Below are 11,115 nucleotides of genomic sequence, written 5' to 3' on the forward strand. Positions count from 1 at the left end.
TTTCTGTCAAACGACCTATTAGAGAGGGAACTGGCGAGACATGGGTGGATAATGTCGGGTTTGAAACGTATACCGCTGGGGTGTAAGTCACAGCAGTTGAAACATGTTGTTTCGTTCAGAAGGCAGGTATTCATGATTTTGAATGACATAAATGGGGATCTGAACATTGTGCTTAAGTTCAAGGTTGATGGCAATGATTATGTTGTCTTTGTCACATCTGATTCTATGAAGTGCTTCAACTGCGGTAATGAAGGCCACACTGTTAGGCATTGCCCCGAGAAGGATCAGGATGAGGGTGCTGGTCCCAGTCGACGGGGGGGTCAGCCCAAGCAGGCCAGGTCGGGGAGTGGTGAGCAGCCCGGCCGCCCTACTAGCGGAGCAGCCGAAGTGGCAGAGGAGGCGAGAAGAGGGGCTGCGGGGGAGGCTGTTGAAGAGAGTGAGGGTCTGGAGGTCCAGGTACAGGAGAGTGTGGGCGCTGAGAGGACTTCCGACCGCGGCGGTACCGTGCCGACTGTGGAGGTCCCAGGTGTTAGCGGTGTGTCAGCTAATGTTTGTGGAGCATCAGACAGTACGGATGACAGCCGTTTAACTGGACTGGATGGCAGTATACAGCAGCAGGACGGGGCATCAGGTAGTGGAGTGGGGGTGAGCAGCGAGAGGGCTGGTGACCAGACTGAAAAGATGGAGACTGTGAAGACAACACTGAGCAGTGTGTGGGACACGGGAATGGAAGTGGGGACGGATCCTGGTCAGGACAGCAGGGTTTTTAAAGTGCCTGGGAAGAAACGCATTCGCAAATCTGAGGACGGTGCTTCTGCTAAAAAACGGAGTCCAGCTCCTGAGCCTTGATGAGTCAGTGTGCTCCCAGGAGATGCTCAAAGGAGCCTGCCTAAAACAGTGTGCTACCTAGAGATCCTGAAGTCACCCCCGCAACTCAAAAGCACCTGTGTTGCTCCCAGAAACAAAAGAGGAAAAACTGGAAAAACCAGTATACCAGTCAAGCAACTTAAGCTCAAGAAGGGAGGCAGCTTGACCAAGCCAGTTTAAGCTGACAAGTTACTGTGACTGCCTATATTGTTTTTCATTTGTTTGTTTTTTATGACATTGGAGTTACAAGGTTCTGCACTGAACACAAATCTACTAAGAAGTGTCTCCTTAAAACTCAACCATAAAAGTAAAATAATAATAAAATAAAAAACTTCAGAAGGAATTATTTTCAACTGAGAGTTTGCTTGTACACTGTTACTTAACAAAAATATATTACACTGCACACAAATTATTTCTGACCAATCCAACATGGCCAAACGATATAAACAATGCACTTTTCTTGAACAACCCTGAACACAACTTTATACAGCAGGTCACACATCCTATGCATCATTATTTTCAGAGAAGATGCGTTTTGGAGGAATAGAAAATAAAATCTAAACAATAACAAAAGGCTTCCAGCAAATGTGTTGCTTGGCCCCATAATAAGTATTTGAACTGTTTCAAAGTGAAAGCTTCAGACCATTTTGATGCGGTTTGCAAGTTAACAAGTTCTGCTGTCCAAACATGACACTATCCGTAAGTTAGCCACTCAAAGTGACTTAATCATACCCTGCAGAACATCCTTCAAAATTAAGCTTTTTCTATGATAGCCTGCAGTGGTTTTCAACCCTGATCCCGAAGGGCCTCCTCTGACTCCAGCAAGTCTGCAACAGCAGCCACACATTCCTCAACCCAGTTAAAATGAGGCTCATTTTCACAAGTTAAACATTGTAGCGTAAGGTACACTTATAAATTTCAAGTAAAGAAGTGAATTTATAGTGTCACCATATCACGAATCCTGGAATCTTGTAGAACTCAATTTCTGTAATAATTGGACGCAGACACCAATTCCAAAGATATAAATTGTCAAATTTATTCAAAACAAAGACTAAATGTAGCACTACACTAATTATACAAAAGGGAAGAACTAATTAAAATTCAACTCTAGATCAACAAATCACTTCCGTGACCAAATCAAAGACCATGGGATTTCATATGATAACACAAATCGATTAACAAAAAAGGTTATAAACACATTGACTACAATACCGGTTAGTAAGACGAAGGTGAGTCTCTCGTTAGTATTATTAGTCAGACATTAAATAACTACGCAGGTTAGTATTTATGTCAGGTAACTTCTCGTTATATATATATCAGTCTCATTTACGTTTAGGTGCCGAGAAAGATCCTATCATTACTTGTTACCACACTTTCCCTTAACTGATTATTATTCAATGATTTAGGATAGGCAGGGCCACCAATAATCTAATGTCTATTAACTTGTGTCAATTTCAGACTAAACAGTTAAACAGGAATGAGAAGATATTTCTCGACGTTGACAGATTTTATTTCTAAAATTATCAACAAAACAGTTTAATGCAACACACATTTATATTTAAGAAAACTAAATGATATTACACATTCTAGAGTTATGAATCACAGATTAACATTTCTAATTGATTTCTCAAATGTCATGAATCATGAACTCCAAACTGTTAAACTTATCTGAACTTCGTCGCAGAGAGGCCTCTCTGGCTTCGGGCTCAGATAACAGCACACGGCACGAGGTCCGTGTGGTTTGGAACAAAGGCAGTCCGGTTCGGCTTTGTCCAAGAACTTCCACTCAGTCGATGCACCTGGAAATTGGGGTTTCTCGAAAGTAGTGTCGTTTCCAAACAGATTTTCCACTGGTTTGAAGGCTCCAAGGTTGTGCACAAAATCTTCTTTGAGGAAAGCAGGGCCCTGTTTGTTCCAAGGGTCAAGTTTCTTAAGACTCAAATAGCTATTTAAATGACTGACACTTTCGTATACAGTCGACTTAGTCAATTGTCCAGCTGTATTCACTCCACTGATCAGGTGGGCACAGGCGGGCAGCGCAGTCTGTAAAGTTCTTTATTTAATAAAGTCCTTTAAAAGAATTCTTCGTACGGCTCAATCTCCTTCTCCCAGTTTAACTCTTCTGTTGCCGGCAAAGACTTGGTTGGTTTCTGGTTCCGGTTCTGGCAACAGAGCTACAGGTTGAGCTGTGGCAGCGAGTTACTGGTTCAGGTGAGAGAGAGAGAGAGAAAGACCGTCCGCTGTTCCTTATAGTCTGTCAGATCAATAGGTGATTGGTTCCTGAGTTCTTGAGATTGGATTTCGGTTTCAGCCCCCAGTGTCCTATTGGAGGGGGGCTTGATTTATGACTGATGTCAATCCATGCCATCTTTTGGAAATGCCGGTTGGCCCGGGTTCGTAGCTCTATGTCGGGATTTCGGCTCTCGTCCACTTCAAAGAGTTTTTATCACCTACAGGCCCCTTTCTCCAGACATCTCATAGCAGAATTCCAAACTATTTGGCCTCTTCTTGGTGCCATCCTCCCCAAAACTGTCACTTTGATGCAAACCAGTTCCAAGCTGATGAGCTAAGGAAATCTGATAACTTTGGGGGGGGAGAGGTCTTCTTTAGATCAGTGCTTCAGCTCAGAGCCCAAATGCTCTTATCAGGGACTCTGTTCCCAACATAACGCTACATGAGTAATCGGGCTCTAAATAGCCCCAGGCGTTTCTCCTGCAGTTCTTCCTTCTTTCCACTGCTAGCACTGCCTTTGTGAAGGCGGATGGGGCTTGTGAGAAGTCAACAGCGTGTCTACCGAAAAGGGTGTCTGACTCCTGGTTTTGGATCCGGAAGGGTTGATAACAAACTGAAACGGTTACAATATGATACTGCTTAAATTAACTGTGGATATAGATTGTGATCGTGCTCGGCTAAGGTGTGCTTTCAGTCCGCACACAAAACATTTCAGTCGTCTAATCAAATCGAATAAAACAGCGAGGATAGCATGTTCGATCCGTGTGCTATTGTTTTTCAACAAGTGTAATGCCCTTTGTAACGTTTAACCGATTCGTTGAATAGAGCTTGTTATAGGATATTGTGAACTGAACCTATTTTGCTGTAATTTATATTGAGTGCGAATAGTTTATTGTGTCTGGTCGCGGTCTGTCTGCACTAAATAAATGATTTGTATCAAGTCATTTTTTAGTTTGTCTGTCTACTTTTTTACCTTGCGACTAAAGGCCACTCCTTGCACTTCACACATTTGCCCTTTTAATTACTCCCTTACTGACATACTTTAACATGCAATGTGCGTGTGATAATAGTTTTAGCAGCCTGTTGCCATTCAGGTGAGACGATACCTAGAAAATCCGTTCTCAGGAGAATTGTGTTTCTTTGCTGATCACGTTCTATGTCGCTTTTTACACAGTTCTTACAAGTGGCACATTGGGGATGAGGAGCAGTGCATGCTGACCCGCATAGCTGTGGACTTCTGCATGGCATGGGGTCACAGGTCATTCCAAGTATTTCAAGACACGAGCAAATGTGTGGACACATTGCGTAGGTTGTGTTGGCCCAACCCTCACAGATTGTGCCAAGTCAAGTAGAGATGCATGTTGTCCTGTTCTAAAGTGACACGTCGTCAACAGCAAAAACATCTCTCAGAGTTCCAGGAATTCCTTGATTGCATTGCTTGCCTTTCCTCAGGAAGACAACACTTGCCAGGCTGGATATTTGCCAAAGGAAGCCAAGAGGACAGGACACCACACCTAGATGCAACTGCATATCTCATTGTCACCAGGAAGGCCCGCCGCAAGTGACCCACCACAGACAGCACTCTGGGCGCAACTTGGCTCACTCGGGACCTGGCCGTGCGACAGAGCGAGACGTGTGCGTAGAGCAGAGACCTTTAGCACAAGCATCAAGCTTGGTTCCATGGTGTAATGGTTAGCACTCTGGACTCTGAATCCAGCGATCCGAGTTCAAGTCTCGGTGGGACCTGGGCCCCATGGCTGGGGCAGCGGCGGCAAAGCAGTGGTCTCCCTGGGTGAGGGCCTGTGTCTGCGATCAGGGCCGTTTACGTTCTTCTTGGGAGGCTTGGAGACGAAGTGGCGAGACCTCCGGGTTGGCGTGCTGCGTTCACCTTCCTGAAACACCGAGGCCTGGGGCCCCCTGGTGGCGACTGCGTGGCTTTAACGGAGAAGGTGCCTGTGTTGAACCCTTCTTGGAAATAATGGTTTTCCCCGATCTATATAGAAGAGGATGGCTATTATTGTAACAACCAGACATTTGTGTCTGCACTGTCACTCACTCATCTATCTATCTCTATCTCTACAGTGGTAGAGGTCTCGCCTGCCACTCGGGATTCCTTTGCTTGATTCGCGGCCACTGGTTTTCTCCGATCTATATAGAAGAGGATGTCTTTTATTGTAACAACCAGACATTTGATTCTGCACTGTCACTCACTCACTCATCTATCTATCTATCTATCTATCTATCGACTATTGACTATCGACATTTGCTGTCTGCCGCTGTGATTGTTGGGAGTGAGTGTGGAGGTGCAGGTGTGCATGTTTGCTGCTGCCAGGTTTGTTTGTGGTTTTTCTCCTCTACTTTTTTCGTTCTTTCTTTCTTTCTTTCTGAATGTGTCTTTGACAGTTTTGTAAGAGGTTTTTCTGAAGAGTTTCCCCATGCTGAGCTGACTCCTGCAGTCAGCGAAGTGATCGGGATGTCTGGGGCTGGGTCGGGGAGGGGGGGAATCAGAGTTTTTTATTCGAGACTTTAACACGTCGGCATGGCGTTAAAGTGACCTCTGATGAGTTTTTGCCCCTGGAGGAGTGTGTTCTGGCGATCGGGCAAGTTGTCGGTTGTGAAAATATAAAGTCGGCAGCTCGTATGAGCGGGTCTGTTGTGCTGTTTCTGAGCAGCATTGAGTTGGTCTCGCGTATCGTTGAGACTGGTATAGTGATCGGTGGTGTTTTGATCAATGTCACCCCACTAGCAGCTCCGGCCAGGAGAGTTACTTTGTCTAATGTCCCTCGTTTTCTGTCAAACGACCTATTAGAGAGGGAACTGGCGAGACATGGGTGGATAATGTCGGGTTTGAAACGTATACCGCTGGGGTGTAAGTCACAGCAGTTGAAACATGTTGTTTCGTTCAGAAGGCAGGTATTCATGATTTTGAATGACATAAATGGGGATCTGAACATTGTGCTTAAGTTCAAGGTTGATGGCAATGATTATGTTGTCTTTGTCACATCTGATTCTATGAAGTGCTTCAACTGCGGTAATGAAGGCCACACTGTTAGGCATTGCCCCGAGAAGGATCAGGATGAGGGTGCTGGTCCCAGTCGACGGGGGGGTCAGCCCAAGCAGGCCAGGTCGGGGAGTGGTGAGCAGCCCGGCCGCCCTACTAGCGGAGCAGCCGAAGTGGCAGAGGAGGCGAGAAGAGGGGCTGCGGGGGAGGCTGTTGAAGAGAGTGAGGGTCTGAAGGTCCAGGTACAGGAGAGTGTGGGCGCTGAGAGGACTTCCGACCGCGGCGGTACCGTGCCGACTGTGGAGGTCCCAGGTGTTAGCGGTGTGTCAGCTAATGTTTGTGGAGCATCAGACAGTACGGATGACAGCCGTTTAACTGGACTGGATGGCAGTATACAGCAGCAGGATGGGGCATCAGGTAGTGGAGTGGGGGTGAGCAGCGAGAGGGCTGGTGACCAGACTGAAAAGATGGAGACTGTGAAGACAACACTGAGCAGTGTGTGGGACACGGGAATGGAAGTGGGGACGGATCCTGATCAGGACAGCAGGATTTTTAAAGTGCCTGGGAAGAAACGCATTCGCAAATCTGAGGACGGTGCTTCTGCTAAAAAACGGAGTCCAGCTCCTGAGCCTTGATGAGTCAGTGTGCTCCCAGGAGATGCTCAAAGGAGCCTGCCTAAAACAGTGTGCTACCTAGAGATCCTGAAGTCACCCCCGCAACTCAAAAGCACCTGTGTTGCTCCCAGAAACAAAAGAGGAAAAACTGGAAAAACCAGTATACCAGTCAAGCAACTTAAGCTCAAGAAGGGAGGTAGCTTGACCAAGCCAGTTTAAGCTGACAAGTTACTGTGACTGCCTATATTGTTTTTCATTTGTTTGTTTTTTATGACATTGGAGTTACAAGGTTCTGCACTGAACACAAATCTACTAAGAAGTGTCTCCTTAAAACTCAACCATAAAAGTAAAATAATAATAAAATAAAAAACTTCAGAAGGAATTATTTTCAACTGAGAGTTTGCTTGTACACTGTTACTTAACAAAAATATATTACACTGCACACAAATTATTTCTGACCAATCCAACATGGCCAAACGATATAAACAATGCACTTTTCTTGAACAACCCTGAACACAACTTTATACAGCAGGTCACACATCCCATGCATCATTATTTTCAGAGAAGATGCGTTTTGGAGGAATAGAAAATAAAATCTAAACAATAACAAAAGGCTTCCAGCAAATGTGTTGCTTGGCCCCATAATAAGTATTTGAACTGTTTCAAAGTGAAAGCTTCAGACCATTTTGATGCGGTTTGCAAGTTAACAAGTTCTGCTGTCCAAACATGACACTATCCGTAAGTTAGCCACTCAAAGTGACTTAATCATACCCTGCAGAACATCCTTCGAAATTAAGCTTTTTCTATGATAGCCTGCAGTGGTTTTCAACCCTGATCCCGAAGGGCCTCCTCTGACTCCAGCAAGTCTGCAACAGCAGCCACACATTCCTCAGCCCAGTTAAAATGAGGCTCATTTTCACAAGTTAAACATTGTAGCGTAAGGTACACTTATAAATTTCAAGTAAAGAAGTGAATTTATAGTGTCACCTTATCACGAATCCTGGAATCTTGTAGAACTCAATTTCTGTAATAATTGGACGCAGACACCAATTCCAAAGATATAAATTGTCAAATTTATTCAAAACAAAGACTAAATGTAGCACTACACTAATTATACAAAAGGGAAGAACTAATTAAAATTCAACTCTAGATCAACAAATCACTTCCGTGACCAAATCAAAGACCATGGGATTTCATATGATAACACAATTCGATTAACAAAAAAGGTTATAAACACATTGACTACAATACCGGTTAGTAAGACGAAGGTGAGTCTCTCGTTAGTATTATTAGTCAGACATTAAATAACTACGCAGGTTAGTATTTATGTCAGGTAACTTCTCGTTATATATATATCAGTCTCATTTACGTTTAGGTGCCGAGAAAGATCCTATCATTACTTGTTACCACACTTTCCCTTAACTGATTATTATTCAATGATTTAGGATAGGCAGGGCCACCAATAATCTAATGTCTATTAACTTGTGTCAATTTCAGACTAAACAGTTAAACAGGAATGAGAAGATATTTCTCGACGTTGACAGATTTTATTTCTAAAATTATCAACAAAACAGTTTAATGCAACACACATTTATATTTAAGAAAACTAAATGATATTACACATTCTAGAGTTATGAATCACAGATTAACATTTCTAATTGATTTCTCAAATGTCATGAATCATGAACTCCAAACTGTTAAACTTATCTGAACTTCGTCGCAGAGAGGCCTCTCTGGCTTCGGGCTCAGATAACAGCACACGGCACGAGGTCCGTGTGGTTTGGAACAAAGGCAGTCCGGTTCGGCTTTGTCCAAGAACTTCCACTCAGTCGATGCACCTGGAAATTGGGGTTTCTCGAAAGTAGTGTCGTTTCCAAACAGATTTTCCACTGGTTTGAAGGCTCCAAGTTTGTGCACAAAATCTTCTTTGAGGAAAGCAGGGCCCTGTTTGTTCCAAGGGTCAAGTTTCTTAAGACTCAAATAGCTATTTAAATGACTGACACTTTCGTATACAGTCGACTTAGTCAATTGTCCAGCTGTATTCACTCCACTGATCAGGTGGGCACAGGCGGGCAGCGCAGTCTGTAAAGTTCTTTATTTAATAAAGTCCTTTAAAAGAATTCTTCGTACGGCTCAATCTCCTTCTCCCAGTTTAACTCTTCTGTTGCTGGCAATGACTTGGTTGGTTTCTGGTTCCGGTTCTGGCAACAGAGCTACAGGTGGAGCTGTGGCAGCGAGTTACTGGTTCAGGTGAGAGAGAGAGAGAGAAAGACCGTCCGCTGTTCCTTATAGTCTGTCAGATCAATAGGTGATTGGTTCCTGAGTTCTTGAGATTGGATTTCGGTTTCAGCCCCCAGTGTCCTATTGGAGGGGGGCTTGATTTATGACTGATGTCAATCCATGCCATCTTTTGGAAATGCCGGTTGGCCCGGGTTCGTAGCTCTATGTCGGGATTTCGGCTCTCGTCCACTTCAAAGAGTTTTTATCACCTACAGGCCCCTTTCTCCAGACATCTCATAGCAGAATTCCAAACTATTTGGCCTCTTCTTGGTGCCATCCTCCCCAAAACTGTCACTTTGATGCAAACCAGTTCCAAGCTGATGAGCTAAGGAAATCTGATAACTTTGGGGGGGGAGAGGTCTTCTTTAGATCAGTGCTTCAGCTCAGAGCCCAAATGCTCTTATCAGGGACTCTGTTCCCAACATAACGCTACATGAGTAATCGGGCTCTAAATAACCCCAGGCGTTTCTCCTGCAGTTCTTCCTTCTTTCCACTGCTAGCACTGCCTTTGTGAAGGCGGATGGGGCTTGTGAGAAGTCAACAGCGTGTCTACCGAAAAGGGTGTCTGACTCCTGGTTTTGGATCCGGAAGGGTTGATAACAAACTGAAACGGTTACAATATGATACTGCTTAAATTAACTGTGGATATAGATTGTGATCGTGCTCGGCTAAGGTGTGCTTTCAGTCCGCACACAAAACATTTCAGTCGTCTAATCAAATCGAATAAAACAGCGAGGATAGCATGTTCGATCCGTGTGCTATTGTTTTTCAACAAGTGTAATGCCCTTTGTAACGTTTAACCGATTCGTTGAATAGAGCTTGTTATAGGATATTGTGAACTGAACCTATTTTGCTGTGAATTTATATTGACTGCGAATAGTTTATTGTGTCTGGTCTCGGTCTGTCTGCACTAAATAAATGATTTGTATCAAGTCATTTTTTAGTATGTCTGTCTACTTTTTTACCTTGCGACTAAAGGCCACTTCATGCACTTCACACATTTGCCCTTTTAATTACTCCCTTACTGACATACTTTAACATGCAATGTGCGTGTGATAATAGTTTTAGCAGCCTGTTGCCATTCAGGTGAGACGATACCTAGAAAATCCGTTCTCAGGAGAATTGTGTTTCTTTGCTGATCACGTTCTATGTCGCTTTTTACACAGTTCTTACAAGTGGCACATTGGGGATGAGGAGCAGTGCATGCTGACCCGCATAGCTGTGGACTTCTGCATGGCATGGGGTCACAGGTCATTCCAAGTATTTCAAGACACGAGCAAATGTGTGGACACATTGCGTAGGTTGTGTTGGCCCAACCCTCACAGATTGTGCCAAGTCAAGTAGAGATGCATGTTGTCCTGTTCTAAAGTGACACGTCGTCAACAGCAAAAACATCTCTCAGAGTTCCAGGAATTCCTTGATTGCATTGCTTGCCTTTCCTCAGGAAGACAACACTTGCCAGGCTGGATATTTGCCAAAGGAAGCCAAGAGGACAGGACACCACACCTAGATGCAACTGCATATCTCATTGTCACCAGGAAGGCCCGCCGCAAGTGACCCACCACAGACAGCACTCTGGGCGCAACTTAGCTCACTCGGGACCTGGCCGTGCGACAGAGCGAGACGTGTGCGTAGAGAAGAAACCTTTGGCGTTAGTGTGAGCATCAAGCTTGGTTCCATGGTGTAATGGTTAGCACTCTGGACTTTGAATCCAGCGATCCGAGTTCAAGTCTCGGTGGGACCTGGGCACCATGGCTGGGGCAGCGGCGGCAAAGCGGTGGTCTCCCTGGGTGAGGGCCTGTGTCTGCGATCAGGGCCGTTTACGTTCTTCTTGGGAGGCTTGGAGACGAAGTGGCGAGACCTCCGGGTTGGCGTGCTGCGTTCACCTTCCTGAAACACCGAGGCCTGGGGCCCCCTGGTGGCGACTGCGTGGCTTTAACGGAGACCCGTTGAACCCTTCTTGGAAATAATGGTTTTCCCCGATCTATATAGAAGAGGATGGCTATTATTGTAACAACATTTGTGTCTGCACTGTCACTCACTCATCTATCTATCTCTATCTCTACAGTGGTAGAGGTCTCGCCTGCCACTCGGGATTCCTTTGCTTGATTCGCGGCCACT

The 11,115-nt window shown here is 44.8% G+C and overlaps 2 non-coding genes across 2 annotated transcripts; both read left to right on the forward strand.

Annotated features, from left to right (window-relative positions):
- The first annotated feature begins 4,773 nt into the window (after positions 1–4,773).
- trnaq-cug (transfer RNA glutamine (anticodon CUG)) lies at positions 4,774–4,845 on the forward strand. Its single transcript has one exon. It is a non-coding gene; the product is annotated as a tRNA-Gln (tRNA).
- Positions 4,846–10,666: 5,821 nt separating this feature from the next.
- trnaq-uug (transfer RNA glutamine (anticodon UUG)) lies at positions 10,667–10,738 on the forward strand. The gene has a single exon. It is a non-coding gene; the product is annotated as a tRNA-Gln (tRNA).
- The last annotated feature ends 377 nt before the right edge of the window (positions 10,739–11,115 follow it).

Source organism: Amia ocellicauda, chromosome 19 (genome assembly GCF_036373705.1).
Source record: "Amia ocellicauda isolate fAmiCal2 chromosome 19, fAmiCal2.hap1, whole genome shotgun sequence".
NCBI classification, from domain to species: Eukaryota; Metazoa; Chordata; class Actinopteri; order Amiiformes; family Amiidae; genus Amia; species Amia ocellicauda.